Source organism: Arachis hypogaea, chromosome 7 (assembly GCF_003086295.3).
Source record: "Arachis hypogaea cultivar Tifrunner chromosome 7, arahy.Tifrunner.gnm2.J5K5, whole genome shotgun sequence".
Taxonomy (NCBI): domain Eukaryota; kingdom Viridiplantae; phylum Streptophyta; class Magnoliopsida; order Fabales; family Fabaceae; genus Arachis; species Arachis hypogaea.
This window is the reverse complement of record NC_092042.1, coordinates 57,761,510-57,781,189: the sequence shown is the minus strand read 5'-3', so window position 1 is coordinate 57,781,189 and position 19,680 is coordinate 57,761,510. Positions and strand designations below refer to the sequence as shown.

Here is a 19,680-nt window from a genome sequence, read left to right as displayed (position 1 = left end):
AATATGCAATGGCAACTTTCCAAATTATAATCGAGTGTGCTTTCATCAAAGCTTGTTTTATACCTATCATCATTCTCTTTTATTACAAGTTTGCTTTCTTTTTTCTTGGTGAGAAATAAAATAATTAATAAGTATAGAATAAAATGTGAATTATAACTAAATAAAAACATAAATATAAATTTTATACTATAAATTAATTTAACCTACTAACTATTCTGACATGTGTTCGTCTTCTCCAATGTCATCATCTAGTAGTTCATCATCTACCTCCTCTCTTAACAATGATAGATCATCACCATTTTCAAATAAAGAATCTCAGTTTTGCTCTAACCATGCCTCATTCTCGCATGCTTCATCATCTTCATTTCCCCCATATCATATGAGTCTATTGGCTTCAAACGCACGATAACACTCCAATCTTTATTCACTTCATCATTGACAAAATACACCATTCGAGCTTGTGAGTCTTCAATATATGGATCCTCCTCCTCTCGGTCACCACTGTGTATTACTCATAAAAAATTAAGAGAAGTAAAACCCCACCTATCCTTTCTACAGCCACGTTCTCTAGTGGTGTCAGCCCATTTACATTTGAATAAAGTAACATGAAATCGGCCATTGTAGTTTAGTTCTATAATATCTTCTTGTTTGCCATAATATGACAAATCATATTTCCTAACATTAGCATCACTAGCGCTAGCAACATAAGGAGTTGAAGACATTAAGAAAACTCTACTATTCTGGGTCTTTAACCTATTGTCTTAATTGGTAGTTCAAAAGGAGAACCCATTAATACTAAATATAAAAACCTTTTGACATATCGTGATGGACCTTTTACTAAGTATCTCAAATCCTCATGCACAGTATTCATATTGTATGGGTTCATAAGCTATTATGATAGAACAACATATTAGTTATTATATCCACAAATACTAGCTCAATATTAGCAAAAAAATTATCAGTTTTCTATTTACCTACGCAAGAAACCAAGTAACAAAATTTTTATTGACTCTTTTTTCTATCTCTATATTTGAAGGCTTTCTACCCTTAGATCGTCTTCGTACAAAATCTTTGAAGTCACTGTCAGATATAAAAGTTTAACTCTAACTAAACAACTATTTTCAAGTAAATAAAAAACATGTACGAAAATCCTTAAGCAGTTACTCAATGAACGATTTGACATATGGACAATTTAGAACCACATAAACGATGTGCTTATTTTTTTTTTCCATAGGTGACAACTCAAATATTGTGAAAGCTCCCTTAAAGTTACCCATTTGTGGAAAAAAAGAATCCACATGTGTACTGTAATTATCATCCGGGCGATCATCAACACGTGGTGGTCTATTAAATCTTGTCTCAATCCCTTCTAAGTATCGAGAGCAAAATATAAGAGCTTCTTCAGCCACGTATCCTTTAGCTATAGAACCTTTTGATTTAGCTTTGTTTCGTACATAGGATTTCAAATGTCCTAAATACTTAGTGTGTATAATTGGCTTTAGTAAGAAAGATATAACTAAGTGACAGGTTAAATGAATAATGATTGAAAAGAGATATTTACCTCTCAATAGGATACATCTACCTATACTGTACTGGTCCTCCAAGTTTTTCTTCATTAACTAGATGACAGGTTAAATGAATCATGATTGTAAAGAAAGAAGGAGGGAACAACATTTCTAAATGACAAAGGGTAAGGATTATTCGAGGTTGGAGCTTCTTAAGTCCCAATTTCTAAATAACAAAGACGTAGGCCTTAGTTGAAAACCCATTGCAAATTTCAAATCAAAATATTAAATTCACAAATATTATTAGCTAGCTAACACACACATTCATTTTTATTCTTCCCTATAGTTTCAAAAGTATAAGTGCAGAAAAGAAAAATTTTATGATCTCACCACATAAAAGTATAAGTGCAGAAATGGAAAATAGGAATAGAGGGATGAGGTAGATAGAGAAGATTTCGAACATATAAAGAAGGATAGAGTCCGAATTACCAATTGAGGAGAAGTGTTAGTTCTTAAATAGAAGGAGGTGAGAGGGGGATTTTTGAAAACAAATTTTTAAATAAAACTAAAAAAAATTTTAAAATAATTAAAAAAATTTTGAAAAAGTGGTTGATGGTTTTGAAAAACATTTATAAATTAGCAATCAAAAAGATATGATTGAAAATTATTTTGAAAAAGATGTGATTGAGAATATATGATTGAAAAAGAAATTAAAAAGATTTTGTTTTTGAAATTAAAGTTGATGACTTGACTAACAAGAAATTTAAAAGATATGATTCTAAAATTCAAATATTGAACCTTTCTTAACAAGAAAGTAACAAACTTGAGATTTTTTAATCAAAACATTAATTGTTAGCAAGAATTTTGAAAATAGTGAAAGAAAAATGAAAAAGATTTAATTTTTGAAAAAGATATGATTGAAAAGATTTGATTTTGAAAGGTATGATTTCAAAAGAATTAAAACATCAAAAACTGAAAAAGAATTAAATTGAAAACTAACACACCTCCCGTGTGTCATCCTGGCGTTAAACACCCAGGATGCTAGTCATTCTGGCGTTTAACGCCCAGAATGCTACCTCTTTGGGCGTTTAACGCCCAACCAGGTACCCTGCTGGCGTTAAACGCCAGAAATCCTTTCTTACTGTGCATTTTTCTGAACGTCCAGCTTTTTCTCTGTGATTCCTCTGCTGTATTTTCTGAATCTTCATTTTTCTATTTTATTGACTTGAAAAGATATATTTTTGAATTTTTTTTTGAATTTTTAATGAGGTGAGAGAAAAATAACAAAAGAAGATAGAACATGAAAAACCAAGATTAGAACAGATAATGCATGCAAGAACATCTTGAATGTCAAGATGAATACCAAGAACACTTTGAAGATCATGATGAACATCAAGAACTTATTTTTGGAAATTTTTCAAGAAAAGAAAGACATGCAAGACACTAAACTTAGAGATTTTTATACTAGGGACACTAACCATTTAAAAATGCATATGAAAAACAACATATAATGCAAAACAAGAAAATCACAAGATCAAACAAAGAAGATCATCAAGAACAACTTTGAAGATCATGAAGAACACAATGCATGAGTTTTCGAAAAATGCAATGATTATTAAAAACATGCAATTGACACCAAATTTAGAATATGACACTAGACTCAAACAGGAAATATAAATTTTTTGTTTTTATGATTTTATAAATTTTTTTGTTTTTTTTTTGTATTTTTTTGAAAGTATTTTGGAAAAAGGAAAATAAGAAATTCAAAATTCTTAATGAGAATTCCAGGAATCATGCAATGTTAGTCTAAAGCTCTGGTCTAGGAATTAGACATGGCTTACTAGCCAGCCAAGCTTTAAGTGAAAGCTTCGGTCCAAAACACTAGACATGGCCAATGGCCAGCCAAGCTTTTAGCATATCATTACATTCAACAGCAAGATTGATAGAAATCAACAAGCTCTTGTGATGATAAGTTGAAGCCTCGGTCCAAAAGATTAGACATGGCTTAACAGCCAGCCAGACTTCAACAAATCATCATGAAACTCTAGATTTCATTCTTAAAAATTATGAAGAACAAAATAAAATATTTTTTCTTTTGATTTTTCAAAAATAAGAAAATAAAATTACCTAATCTAAGCAACAAGATGAACCGTCAGTTGTCCAAACTCGAACAATCCCCGGCAACGGTGCCAAAAACTTGGTACGTGAAATCGTGATCTCACACACTTTCTTCACAACTCCACGTAGCTGACCAGCAAGTGCACTAGGTCATCCAAGTAATACCTTACGTGAGTAACGGTCGATCCCACGGAGATTGTCGGCTTGAAGCAAGCTATGGTCATCTTGTAAATCTCAGTCAGGCAGATTCAAATGGTTATGGGGTGTTGATAATTAAAAGACAAATAAAACATAATATAGGATACAGATACTTATGCAATTCATTGGTGGGAGTTTTAGATAAGCGTATGGAGATGCTTTGTTCCTTTTGAATCCCTGCTTTCCTACCGCTTTCATCCAGTCATGCGTACTCCTTTCCATGGCAAGCTGTATATTGGAGATCACCGTAGTCAATGGCTACCGTCTGTCCTCTCAATGAAAATGATCCAGCTACGGGTTACGTAAGGCTAATCATCTGTCAGTTCTCACTTGTGTTAGAATAAGATCCAATGATCCTTTTGCGCACTGTCACTGCGCCCAGCACTCGCGAGTTTGAAACTCGTTACAGTCATCCCATCCCAGATCCTACTCGGAATACCACAGACAAGGTTTAGACTTTCTGGATCTCAAGAATGCTGCCAATTGATTCTAGCTTATACCACTAAGACTCTGATCTCACGGAATGGAAGGCTCTGTTGTCAAGAGAGGTAACCATGCGTCGTGGACCAGGAGGCCAAGAGACACACACTCAAGCTCTCGCAGATAGAACGGATGTGGTTGTCAGGCACGCGTTCATAAGGGAGGATGATAATGAGTGTCATAGATCATCACATCCATCAGGTTGAAGTACGAGTGAATATCTTAGAACAAGAATAAGCATGAATTGAATAGAGAAACAATAGTACTTTGCATTAATTCTTGAGGAACAGCAGAGCTCCACACCTTAGTCTATGAGATGTAGAAACTCCACTGTTGAAAATACATAAGTGATGAAGGTCTAGGCATGGCCGAATGGCCAGCACCCAAAACATGATCAAGAGATCAAAAGTGATCCAAAGATAGTCTCAAAAATGATCTAAAGATCTCCCGATGAAAATACAATAGTAAAAGGTCCTATTTATAATGACTAGTAACCTAGGGTTTACAGAGATAAGTAAATGATGCAGAAATCTATTTCCGGGGCCGACTTGATGTGTGCTTGGGCTGAGCGTTGAAGCTTTCACGTGCATAGGCTTTTCTTAGAGTTAAACGCCAACTCTGGTGCCAGTTTGGGCGTTTAACTCCAGCTTTTATGCTAGTTCTGGCGTTTAACGCCAAAAGGGTAGAAAGTTGGCGTTAAAACGCTAGTTTGCGTTATCAAAACTCGGGCAAAGTATGGACTATTAAATATTGTTGAAAAATCCAAGATGTCTACTTTCCAATGCAATTGAGAGCGCGCCAATTGGGCTTCTGTAGCTCCATAAAATCCATTTCGAGCGCAGGGAGGTCAAAATCCAACAGCATCTGCAGTCCTTTTTCAGCCTCTGAATCAGATTTTTGCTTAGGTCCCTCAATTTCAGCCAGAAAATACCTGAAATCACAGAAAAACACAAAAACTCATAGTAAAGTCCAGAAATGTTATTTTTGCATAAAAACTAATAATTATATACTAAAAACTAATTAAATCATACTAAAAACTACCTAAAAACAATGCCAAAAAGCGTATAAATTATCCGCTCATCAATGATACGTTTTTAGGAGAGAATTTTCATCATTTTAGAGACAAGAAACACAATGGTAATCTTGTCATGTTCAAGGATCTAAATACTAGAAGAATTATACTAGTCGGTCTTGGGCATCAAGGAGACCAGGAATTTGTCTCAAAAATAGTAGTGCTAAAATGGCAGCAACTCATAAGGCCTACTAGGCTAAGTCAAAACAGCAAGAGGCCCAATAATATTTTTCAAGTTCAATGAAAAACACAAATTTAATAATTACTTTGGAATTTATGTAGTGTCTATTTTAGTTTGTTTTGTTTTTAGGATTTGTCAGAATATTTGATTTGATTTTGTTTCATTTAGTAGTATTTTTAGATGTTTTAACTTTAAACAAATATAACCTAATCTAATAAGATCTCATATTATTTAAATTGGTTATCATATCTTTAGAATTTTAAATTTGAATCAAATCTGATCTAATCTAATAAGATCAAATCTGATTTAACTTAATTATGTTATCTTTAGTGACCTTCCTTGTATTTGAAATTCAAAACTTGGTGTGTTACTTTGTTAAAATCATAGGCTTGCAACTTAATCTTGGATCAACAAAGTAAGCACCTGAAGTTGCAGAGATTGGTAAGGAGTTGTGATTGGGAAGTGGCCCAAGAAGTGGCATTAGATGCAAGGGAGAGTATGTTAAATGCAGGGCCCAATTTTTGGGATCCTTGAGCCTCTATTGATGGTACATAGGGCACATGGAAGCTTGTATGAATGCAAGGGAGGGTGGACAGTCATTGGAGGTTACTGCGTTGGACTTGGAGGGAGCTGCGTTGAATGCATGGTTCCCTACATTGGACTTGGAGGCTACTGCGTTGAACACATGGCTCCCTGCGTTGGACTTGGTGGGAACTGCGTTGAACTTGGGGGAAGGCTACATTGAACGTAGGTAGTACTTGGGTTTGAGCGTGGCTACGTTCAACCCAGCAAAAGGCAGCGTTAGACGAAGGTCCACAATGGACATATATATTATTTTGAAGCTCTAGATGTTAGATTTCTAACGCTGTTGGAGCTACTTCATTTGGACTTCTGTAACTCAAGTTATGCTCGCCGGAGTATGAAGAGGTCAGGGTTGATAGCATTTGCAAATTCTTTTTGCACTTTCCTGGGGGTTTGTTTCCTTTCTTAGTTCCTTGGGAGGTTGCTTCCTTTTGCATGCCACCTTCTTTGGTTCTCACAGGAGCTTCTTTAGTTGTCCTTTTTCTTCTTTATTCTTGCCTAAAATCTTTCACAATTTCATACACATACTAAAGCTCAAAGCAACTCTAAAAAATATTAATTAAAACATAAGAATTTTAATTATAACAAAAAAATTACTAACTTTATTTAAAAAATTAATAAAAAAATAACTAAAAATAATGATACATCATGGATAACAAGAAGAGATTATGATTTGAAATTGTTTAGAGTAAAAAGTATTAATAAGATTTTAAATATAGGTATTAATTAAGTATTAAATTAGATATATTAGGAATTAAAATTTTAAAATTTACTAGTTAAATTATTAATATCTCAAACATAATTATTAATTGGTAATTCTATTGTTTGTAAATTTTTATTGTATAAAATAGATATATTACGAATATGAAATCTTGAAATTATGTGCATTTTGATTTTCTTTAGTCATAAATTTTTATGTTTGAATTTTTTTATGAATTTTAATGATAATTTATAAATAAATTATTGTATAAAACTATAAAATTTTAAATTTTATTAATTATAAATTATTAAATTTAAATCATTAAAATTATATACTATTAATTTTTAACAATTTTAATTTAAATTTAACTAAACCGATTCAACCACAATTTAACTACGATTAAATCATTAAATCATTGAATCAGTATTCGATCAGTTTTTTAACCGATTCGATTTTAGGACCTTACTAAATACTTACTTAAGAGAGCAAAAAATTTTGGTTATTCAACTTATGAGTTCTTATTAATTAATAGTATTATATTGTGGTAATTATTATGGTACTTTTAATATAATGTCTAATTTATTAAAAAAATAAATTAAATAATTTAAATACCAAATCAAAAATACTATAAAATTGACTGGTTGGATGTTGGTTTACCACTCTTCTTTTTCTAATGGGAATAATAATAATAAGCTTGTTAATGCAAAAGGGGGCCCAACTACAATGAGGCCACGATGGATACACGTGCCCATATTATTACTTTAATTTCTTCTCTTTTAAGGGCGGGTCCCATAATAAGAACGATCAATTAGTTAGCCCCATCATTTTCACACCAATTTCTACATCTTTTTTTCTTTTCTAATTTTTAATCTTCCCACGAAGACTTGATGGGTGACAAGTGACAAGTAAGGGGGTACCTAAGTGAAACAGCTGGGAAATTTTACACATAAGGAACCAGTCACGTACCATGTAAAAGGGAAACTAGTTGCAAGAAATTCCCTTGTCGTTTCTAGACCCTCGTGTCGTTCAATTTTATATGAAAAATATTAAAGAAACAACTCCTTGTTTTTTTTTTAATGAGAGCGCACTGCATAATTAATAATGCAGCTAACATTCAATCTAAAAGAAATTATAACTCTTTAAACCAAAAAAGCATTCAAAACTTAATTAGAATAATATTCGAAATCTACACTTAACAAAAGTTTATTTTTATTTAATGAATTTGATATTAGACTTATTTAGTAATTTATTATAATGTTGATTAAAATTGACTGTTGTATTAACTTTTTAATATTATTTTATTTTTATATTATTAGAATTTAAAATATTAAAATTCAGTACATAATGTATAAAATATTGGTTAAATACTAAAAAAATATTTTTTTTTAGTCATGCAACATTATTTACTTTATATTTCTTACATTTTTAGAGATAACTATATATCTTCTGATTTGTTTTTCTAATATTTGATTTGGGATTCAATTTTATTTAATTTGGTCAATAAATTTTGTATCATAATTACTGAGAAAAATAAAATGAGTTAAATTAATTTTGATAGAGTGTGATATTTATTCATTCTAGATTTATAATTAGTTAGTTTTTTCATGCATTAGCTTTGATATATATATATATATATATATATATATATATATATATATATATATATATATATATATATATATATATATATTAAAACTCTCCATGTGGATATGATTTATAATAGGACATAATAGTGTTGTTTGATTCATGTAGCTGTTCTTATATATAGTGGAATAAAATTTTGTTGTTGTTGTATGTGTGGTAAAATTGAATTAAGAGAGAAATATTAAAGATAATTAAAATTAAAATTAAAGCCAAATGTTAAAAATAATAAATTGGTCCCTTTTTCTTTGAATCAAATAAATTAATTCTTCTTGTGGAAGCAACATAGAAGCTGGCTTAGTCAGATTATTTGACTTTTCTGATTCGTTCTATAACAGGGACAAACAATTGATTCCAAAGAGTAGTAACCCCAAAAAGTCCACCGTCAATGTAATATCATCAGTAGTTATGGCAGTTTTGGTTCACCTAAATTATTTGATAGATATATATTCATATTCTCTGCTAACCTGGTATGTTCGTTTGTGACTTTATAGAATTGGAAAACCACACAAAATTAGACCAGTTCTAGAATACAAGTAGGATTCATTAAGGAATATTATTAATTAACAATGATTCTTTAAGGAGCCACGTTCATTGTTCCCAATTTTTTAAATTTTATTTCTTTACTTTTTAAATAAATTAAAGTTGCTCTTAATCACACAACAGCCTATTTTGAAGGGAAATAATGGGTTTCCCGTGGGGATCTGATGAAGTGCTTCTTTGGCTTTGGCATGCCTAACTCCTTTTGACAAACACTTAATCGATTTTGAATATAATAATATAATAATGTATTATAATTTAACAAATTACGATAACAGAAAAAACAAGAGCATTGACCACCTATTCACCTATTAGATTCAAATTATTTTAACCACTGTTCACATGGAGGTGGTTAGTTTGAAAGAATCTCATTGGCCACCGATTTTGACTGCAATGAATTTGTATGTAGAAATGAAGAGAGCAACTACGTGCGAGCAAGAAAGAAGGACATATTGTTTGTCGGGTCTTATTTGGGTAATAATGCACGATACTCACTCGAATTGTATTTTTGTGTTTTATTCGAGTAATAGAGCGTTTTCTAAATTTATATAAATTTTGCATAATTTTATTTTATTTTATTTGTCTTATGTTAGTTTTTTTTTTTCTTATGAGATTTAATAACGATCAAATTCTAAATTTTTCGCTCATAAAAATTTTAATATTATTTTATAAAATTATTTTTTTTTAAATTAAAATTGATAAAAAAAATACATAAATTATTATATCTCTAATGTAATGTAAATTTTTTTAATGTTTATAATTTGAATTTCAATCTAATTTGTTGTAGCCTAACTCATAGTTATGTAATATGTTGTGAATGGTTATATTTCTTTTTTTTTTTCACAGTTTTTATCTTGACAAATCAATAATTAATCGACTGTAAATCTAAATTTCATTTAAAGAGTTATTGCTAAACTTAACTTGAGTAATATGAGCTATGCCGGCCCTAGCAAAGAAAACAATCAACATAGTTGGCTAAAATTTTACACTCTCAAGTCTCAATTGATTACTATTGATTTAACATTCACTTTTTTCACTCAGTGACTTTATTCTTTCAAAATTTAAATTGAGCTAGAATGAAAATTTTATTTTGTGATTAGGCTGGAATTAACTTTGCCTTAAAAAAAAAAGTTTAGTATTATTTTATATTTTTTAGTTTCTTAGTTGATTTTTTTAGAAAAAAATCTAAACATTTAATATTATAAATTTTAAAATTTATCAATTAACTATAATTATTTTTCACATATTTTACATCTTAAATATTATAATTTTTTATAATTATAATGATAAAAATTAAAGAATTAATATGTTTTTTAAGGAAAATATTAATCTTTAATAAAGAAAAAATATAATTTATATAATATTTATCAACACTTGTTAATACTTAATAGTATTTTAAGATTTAAAATTTTAAGTCACTTAAAATTCAAAAAGTACTATTTTAAAATATTTTATAATTTTTATCTTATAATAATTTATTTATTATTATATTAATAAGAATTTTAAAATATATTATATCTATGCATTTCATTTTAGCATATATATTATTATGTCATTTTTATGTTAAAAAGTTTTAGCCCCAAAAATCTTCTTGCATTGGACATGACGCCCAACCACGATACCATTTATTATATTGTAATGTATATATTCAGGGAAAGATTCAGAAAATTAGAAGAGGAAGATCACGCGTGTGTGTATCTATATATATATATATATATATATATATATATATATATATATATATATATATATATATATATATATATAAAAGTTAATATTAATAAAATTATACAATTAAATAAATCTTAAAACATGTAAAAATATGAATATGTTAAGAGCTCGTAAAACGAAAAAGTTCTACATTTATGTAAAAATTATATAAATAGTATTTAAGTATCTTTCATTCCATGTGTTTTTTTTCATCCACACACTCATTTGTTTTACACGCGTCTCATATAATAAACGTAATTCTTATTTTGCGTGATCAACCTTTTTCAACGTAAACCTTTCCATATAACATAAACCTTTTTTGCGTTCTTCTTCTTCTTTTTCTTCAACCTAATTAAATTTGCTGTTCTCCTCTATTCGCGTTTTTCTTCTCAGCATTATAGATCTGGATTGACTTTAGCGTAATTAGCTTCGTCGTTCATCTTCTTCTTCGTTTTCTTCTTCGATATGTACTTCTGAATTGAAATAATGAATGAATCAATTTTAAATCAATTGAATGAGTGCGACTTGGATAATTCTTCCGAAACGCATCAATTTGATGAGGTTTGGATTATTGAATTTTGAATCGAATTCAATGGAATGAAATTGCTAATTTTATTTGAAGTGAATTGAATAGACTGAGGTGATCTATATCTGAATTGAATTGAATTGAATTGATAATATCTAACTGTGAGTAACTGTCAGTGTGAGTCACTGTGAGTAACTGTGAGTGTGAGTCACTGTTACTCATAACTTTTCGGTTCGGAAAGAGTTGATTCACCATATGCATGTGTTCGGTTCGGTATGCAGAAATGAGTCTAAAAATAATTAGACGAATATAGTGTTTAGAGTTTAGGGTTCAAGGTTCAGGGTTTAAGGTTTAGGGTTTAGGGTTTAGGGGTTTAGGGGTTCAGGGTTTAGGGTTTACAGTTAAGGTTTTAGGGGTTTAGGATTTATGGTTTCAGGGTTCAGTATTTAGGGTTCTCGGTTTAGTGTTTAGGGTTTTGGGTTTAGTGGTTCAGGTTAAGGGTTTAGAGTTTAGGATTTAGGGTTCAGGGTTTAGGGGTTTAGTGTGTTTCCAATTTTCGGTTCACCTAGTGTATTAATTTCGATTCACTGTGTTCAGGGTTCAGGATTGAGGGTTTAGGGTTTAGGGTTCAGTGTTTAGGGTTTTAGGGGTTTATGGGTTCAGGATTCAGGGTTCAAGGTTTAGGGTTTAAGGTTTAGGGTTCAGGGTTTTAGGGGTTTACGGTTTACGGTTTAGGGTTTTAGGGGTTTAGGGGTTTAGGGTTTATGGGTTCAGGGTTCAGTGTTCAGGGTTCTAGTTTTAGTGTTTAGGGTTTAGGGGTTTAGGGTTCACGGTTTAAGGGTTCAGTGTGTTAGTTTCCAATTTTCGGTTCGTCGAGTGTATTAATTTTAGTTCACCGTGTTCTTTTGGAGTTCGTAATGTATTGGTAAATACAGTGATTGCAATCACTGAGAACCTAGAATAAAATAGCAGCCAGACAGTTCCAACAGATATATAAATTAACATCTCAGATGAATAATCCATCTTGAATTAAATATAAATATTAACATTAACATTTAGATTAATATTCACATATATACATTTGAAGTAAGAATTTTTGCTTTTTAAATAAGTTAAACAAAATATTGTTAGTTACAAATAGCCAATCTTAATATATGCTATTTACTATCTAAATCTCCATATGTGAATTTACAATAAGGGCTGGAGAGGGCAGCAAATGGCTTCGGGAGTCTTATTGCTTCAGATTTCCAAATCACTTGGTCTCTAATTTTGTTCATTTCATGCAACAGAATGTGCGAACCATATTGGTACCTAGAGTTATCAATCTCTCCCTACATTCCAATTGAAAGGAATTAGTTACATAAGAAATGAACCCAACTGAAATCAGAAAAGAAAGAAGTTTATAAATTTAGAAAGTACTAACTTATGTCCAAGCTCTATATTTATATCTCTTTCTGCTTTTGATCTTTTGTGGATGAATTGTTTCAAGTCATTTCATGACGTATATCCCACAATCATAGTTAAGCAAGAATTGAGTATAATACGATTAATAGTGTACAAAATAAAACATATTAAAAATAGCACAATAGAAGAGAACAATTTTTACTCTGCTTCTACTCCCAGTCCATCCTCTATTAATGGTCCCCCCCAGTGTGAACCCTCATCTGAGAAATTATTAATCCCTGAAAGGTATGCAAAAATTGAAAAAAATAAATCAACAACACTCAACCAAACTCATTTCATATACTGAATAATTTGAATAATTTACAAGAAAATAACTTACAATAAATTTGTTCAGTTTCTTCCTCGAATCAGGTATATTTTCTGGCAGCTTATTGACAAGGTCAAGCACATAGAATTTCTTTTTTTTTTCACATCGGCAATCCACAACCACCAATGCGCTCCATTGCAAATTGGCACAAATAGCTAAAGTTTGAAAAAATAATAAAATATTTCAGTCAAAACAATAGCAAACAAGAGATTTATTGATGAATTTTTAGAAATTACAACTTACAAATGGATGCGATGCAAGTTTTCTTTTGTCTAGAAATTGATGTTGGTGGGCATACTATTCAATATCGAACCGGTAGGCCTTGTTTGTACTTTTATCAATGTAGGAATCGCCATGTGTTCCCAACATAAAATTCTGTAAAAAGATTATCAGTTAAATCACATTTGCACTGAACCTAACACAATTCATTCACCGAACCAAAAATAATTCATGTGTAGAATAATACTTGAAAAACATTCCATTATCATGAGAAAAGTTTTCTTAATGCGAAAGAACTCAACAAAACACATAACAATCAGGTGAATCAATATTAACATTCCCACTCTACCAAACAGCAATTAACAGTGAATAAGAAATTTAGCTTACCACAATATCCAGCGGCACAATGTATATTAGTTCTTGATACCGCCGAGTTTTTATTTCATTGAGAATCATGCTGTATATACAAATCACCTACAAGATGGAAATTTATGAGTTATACTATATTAGATTGTTTCGAAAATCATTAACGTTAACGCAATTGGCAAAGGATTTACCGTAGCATGCACTTGTGCTTTGGGCATTAGAGACATGAAATATTTTCTTAATCCCTCGTAAAGTGCCTCGTGTTTCAAGACAAATACTGGATCATATTCATTGCTACCATCTTTTGTCTGTTTCACATGTGTCATCCAATGATAACACTTTTTAATAAACTCATTTGTGATTTTTTTCTTTTTCTCTAGAGTTTTGTAAACTTTAGAAGCTGGTAAGTTTGGTTTTGAAGTTATTGCTTCAGCAAAGTTTAATGCTGCTGTCACTCCACCATCTACCACTTCCTCTTCCAAGATTTCAAGCTGTGAAACATTCAGTTGAGAGGGCTGACTTAGTTGAGATGCTGGTGGACTTATCCTAAGGTTAAAGTAAGGCATTTCATCTTCTCTTTCTCTAGGTTGAGCAGTGATGAGCGGATAATTTGTACGCTTTTTGGCATTGTTTTTAGTATGTTTTTAGTATGATCTAGTTGGTTTTTAGTATATTTTTATTAGTTTTTAGTTAAAATTCACTTTTCTGGGCTTTACTATGAGTTTGTGTGTTTTTCTGTGATTTCAGGTATTTTCTGGCTGAAATTGAGGGACCTGAGCAAAAATCTGATTCAGAGACCAAAAAGGACTGCAGATGCTGTTGGATTCTGACCTCCCTGCACTCGAAGTGGATTTTCTGGAGCTACAGAAGCCCAATTGGCGCGCTCTCAATGGCGTTAGAAAGTAGACATCCTGGGCTTTCCAGCAATATATGATATTCCATACTTTGCCCAAGATTTGATGGCCCAAACCGGCGTTCAAAGTCACCCTCAGGAATTCCAGCGTTAAACGCCGGAACTGGCACAAAAGTGGGAGTTAAACGCCCAAACTGGCATAAAAGCTGGCGTTTAACTCCAAGAAGAGTCTCTACACGAAAATGCTTCATTGCTCAGCCCAAGCACACACCAAGTGGGCCCGGAAGTGGATTTTTATGTCTTTTACTCATCTCTGTACACCCTAGGCTACTAGTTTTCTATAAGTAGGACCTTTTACTATTGTATTGAGATATCTTGGTAGCTATCTTCATTTTTATGCTATCTTAGATCATTGGGAGGCTGGCCATTCGGCCATGCCTAGACCCTGTACTTATGTATTTTCAACGGTGGAGTTTCTACACACCATAGATTAAGGTGTGGAGCTCTGCTGTACCTCGAGTATTAATGCAAATACTATTGTTCTTCCATTCAATTCCGCTTGTTCTTGTTCTAAGATATCACTTGTTCTTCAACTTGATGAATGTGATGATCCGTGACACTCATCATCATTCTCACCTATGAACGTGTGACTGACAACCACCTCCGTTCTACCTTCGATTGGGTGAATATCTCTTGGATTCCTGATACACGATGCATGGTTGATCGCCTGACAACCAAGTGCTCGCCTGACAAACGAGCCAGCCATTCCGTGAGATCAGAGTCTTCGTGGTATAGGCTAGAACTGATGGCGGCATTCAAGAGAATCCGGAAGGTCTAACCTTGTCTGTGGTATTCTGAGTAGGATTCAATGATTGAATGACTGTGACGTGCTTCAAACTCCTGAGGGCGGGGCGTTAGTGACAGACGCAAAAGAATCACTGGATTCTATTCCGGCCTGATCGAGAACCGACAGATGGATAGCCGTGCCATGACAGGGTGCGTTGAACATTTCCACTGAGAGGATGGGAGGTAGCCACTGACAACGGTGAAACCCTTGCTTAAGCTTGCCATGGAAAGGAGTAAGAAGGATTGGATGAAGACATAGGAAAGCAGAGAGACGGAAGGGACAAGCATCTTCATACGCTTATCTGAAGTTCCTACCAATGAATTACATAAGTATCTCTATCTTTATCTTTATGCTTTATTCATTTATCACCATACCCATTTGAGTTTGCCTGACTGAGATTTACAAGGTGACCAAAGCTTGCTTCATACCAACAATCTCTGTGGGATCGACCCTTACTCGCGTAAGGTTTATTACTTGGACGACCCAGTACACTTGCTGGTTAGTTGTGCGAAGTTGTGTTTATGCCATGGTATTGAACACCAAGTTTTTGGGTTCATCACCGGGGATTAATTGATTTGTGAAAAGTAGTGATCACAATTTCGCGCTATCAAGTTTTTGGCGCCGTTGCCGGGGATTGTTGAGTTTGGACAACTGACGGTTCATCTTGTTGCTTAGATTAGGTATTTTTTTTCGAAATTCTTGAAGATGAATTCTAGAGTTTCATGATGATTTGTTGAAGTCTGGCTGGCTGTGAAGCCATGTCTAATTTCATTGGACCGAGGTTTCAACTTATCATCACAAGAGCTTGTTGATTTCTATCAATCTTGCTTTTGGAGCAGTGATCTGCTAAGGCTTGGCTGGCCTTTGGCCATGTCTAGTGTTTTGGACCGAAGCTTTCTTTGAAAGCTTGGCTGGCTGTGAAGCCATGTCTAATTCCTGGACCGGAGTCTTAGACTAAACATTGCATGATTCCTGGAATTCTCATTAAGAATTTTGATACCTTTTTCCACTTAATTTTCGAAAAATCCAAAAAAATTTACAAAATCATAAAATCCAAAAAAAAAAAAACGTTTCTTGTTTGAGTCTATTGTTTCATTTTAAGTTTGGTGTCAATTGCATGCATTCATTCATGTGTCTTAAGGATCTTCAAGTTATTCTTGATGATTTCTTATTCTGATCTTTGAATTCTTTTGACTTGAGTGTTTATGTGTCTCATATGCATTCTCATTAGTGTCAGTAGTATACAAACTGCTAAGTTTGATGTCTTGCATGCATTGTTATTTGATTTTAGTTGCATTTTGATTATTCTTCATTATTAAAAATCCAAAAATATTTTTAATTTGTGTCTTTTCAAGTCAATAATACAGAGAATTGAAGATTCAGAACATTCTGCAGAGGAATTGAACAGAAAAAGCTGGGCGTTCAAAACGCCCAGTGAAGAAGGACAGACTGGCGTTTAAACGCCAGCCAGGGTACCTGGTTGGGCGTTTAACGCCCAAAAAGGTAGTGTTTTGGGCGTTAAACGCCAGAATGTGCACCATTCTGGGCGTTTATCGCCAGGATGGCACAAGAGGGAAGATTTTGTTTTCAAATCAATTTTTTTTCAAGTTTTCAAAGTTTTTCAAAATCAAATCTTTTTCAAATCATATCTTTTCAATCAAATCTTTTTCAAAATCAATTTCTTTCTATTTTCAAAAATACTTGCTATCAATTAATGATTTGATTCAACATTTCAAGTATGTTGCCTTTTCTGTTGAGAGAGGTTTAATGTCTGAATCATATCTTTTCTTGATAGCCAAGTCATTAATTTTCAAAATCAAATCTTTTTTAAAATGTCTTTCAAATCATATCTTCTCAATCACATTTTTTAAACTAATCATATCTTCTTAACCACATCTTTTTCAAAATAACTTTCAATCAAATCTTTTTGATTTCTAATTTCAAAATCTTTTTCAAAAATCACTTTACTTCTTTCCCACTTTCATTTTCGAAAATCAATTAGTGTTTTTCAAAAATGTTTTCAAAATCTTTTTCTTTAATTTTCAAAAATCACTTCCCGTCTTCTCACATCCTTCTATTTATGGACTAACACTATTCCTTAATGCAAAATTCGAACTTCATCTTCCTTGATAAGTTCGAATTTTCTACTTCTGCCTTCCATTTTTCTTTTCCTCTGACACCTCAAGGAATCTCTATACTGTGACATAGAGGATTCCATATTTCCTTGTTCTCTTCTCTTTCTTATGAGCAGGAGCAAAGACAAAAGCATTCTTGTTGAGGCTGACCCTGAACCTGAAAGGACCTTGAAGCGAAAGCTAAGAGAAGCTAAGGCACAAATCTCTGTAGAGGACCTAACCGAATTCTTCAAGGAAGAAGAGCTCATGGCAGCCGAAAACAACAACAATGCCAAAAATGCAAGGAAGGTGCTGGGTGACTTTACTGCACCTACTCCCGACTTCTATGGGAGAAGCATCTCTATCCCTGCCATTGGAGCAAACAACTTTGAGCTTAAGCCTCAATTAGTTTCTCTAATGCAACAGAATTGCAAGTTCCATGGACTTCCATTGGAAGATCCTCATCAGTTTTTAGCTGAGTTCTTGCAAATCTGTGACACTGTCAAGACTAATGGGGTTGACCCTGAGGTCTACAGACTTATGCTATTCCCTTTTGCTGTAAGAGACAGAGCTAGAATATGATTGGACTCTCAACCTAAAGAAAGCCTGGACTCTTGGGAAAAGCTAGTCAATGCCTTCTTGGCAAAGTTCTTTCCACCTCAAAAATTGAGTAAGCTTAGAGTGGAAGTCCAAACCTTCAGACAGAAGGAAGGAGAATTCCTCTATGAAGCTTGGGAAAGATACAAACAATTAATCAGAAAGTGTCCCACTGATATGCTTTCTGAATGGAGCATCATAGGTATTTTCTATGATGGTCTCTCTGAACTGTCCAAGATGTCTTTGGATAGCTCTGCTGGAGAATCTCTTCATCTGAAGAAGACGCCTACAGAAGCTCAAGAGCTGATTGAAATGGTTGCAAATAACCAATTCATGTACACTTCTGAAAGAAATCCTGTGAACAATGGGACTAGTCAGAAGAAAGGAGTTCTTGAGATTGACACTCTGAATGCCATAATGGCTCAGAACAAAATATTGACTCAACAAGTCAATATGATTTCTCAAAGTCTGTCTGGAATGCAAAATGCACCAAGCAGTACTAAGGAAGCTTCATCTGAGGAAGAAGCTTATGATCCTGAAAACCCTTCAATGGAAGAGGTGAATTACATGGGAGAACCCTATGGAAACACCTATAATCCTTCATGGAGAAATCATCCAAATTTTTCATGGAAGGATCAACAGAGACCTCAACAAGGTTTCAACAATAATAATGGTGGAAGAAACAGGTTTAGCAATAGCAAACCTTTTCCATCATCTTCTCAGCAACAGACAGAGAGTTCTAGGCAGAATACCTCTGACTTAGCAACCATGGTCTCTGATCTGATCAAAACCACTCAAAGTTTCATGACTGAAACAAGATCCTCCATTAGAAATTTGGAGGCACAAGTGGGTCAGCTGAGCAAGAGAATTACTGAACTCCCTCCTAGTACTCTCCCAAGCAATACAGAAGAAAATCCAAAAGGAGAGTGCAAAGCCATCAACATGGCCAAATTTTGGGAGGGAGGAGAGGCAGTGAACGCCACTGAGGAAGACCTCAATGGACATCCACTGGCCTCAAATGAGTTTCCCAATGAGGAACCATGGGAATCTGAGGCTCAAAATGAGACCATAGAGATTCCATTGGACTTACTTCTGCCATTCATGAGCTCTGATGAGTATTCTTCCTCTGAAGAGGATGAGTATGTCACTGAAGAGCAAGTTGCTAAATACCTTGGAGCAATCATGAAGTTGAATGACAAGTTATTTGGAAATGAGACTTGGGAGGATGAACCCCCTTTGCTCACCAAAGAACTGGATGACTTGTCGAGGTAGAAACTGCCTCAAAAGAGACAGGATCCTGGGAAGTTTTCAATACCTTGTACCATAGGCACCATGACCTTCAAGAAGGCCTTGTGTGACTTAGGGTCAAGTGTAAACCTCATGCCTCTCTCTGTAATGGAGAAGCTAGGGATCTTTGAGGTGCAAGCTGCAAAAATCTCACTAGAGATGGCAGACAATTCAAGAAAACAAGCCTATGGACTTGTAGAGGATGTTTTGGTAAAGGTTGAAGACCATTACATCTCTACTGATTTCATAGTCCTAGAGACTGGGAAGTGCATGGATGAATCCATCATCCTTGGCAGACCCTTCCTAGCCACAGCAAGAGCTGTGATTGATGTTGATAGGGGAGAATTGATCATTCAAGTGAATGAAGAATCCT

The 19,680-nt window shown here is 33.3% G+C and overlaps 1 non-coding gene across 1 annotated transcript; it reads right to left on the bottom strand.

Moving 5' to 3' along the window:
• Positions 1–18,095: 18,095 nt before the first annotated feature.
• Positions 18,096–18,203, bottom strand: LOC112704254 (small nucleolar RNA R71). The gene has a single exon (XR_003154889.1). It is a non-coding gene; the product is annotated as a small nucleolar RNA R71 (small nucleolar RNA).
• Positions 18,204–19,680: the final 1,477 nt, after the last annotated feature.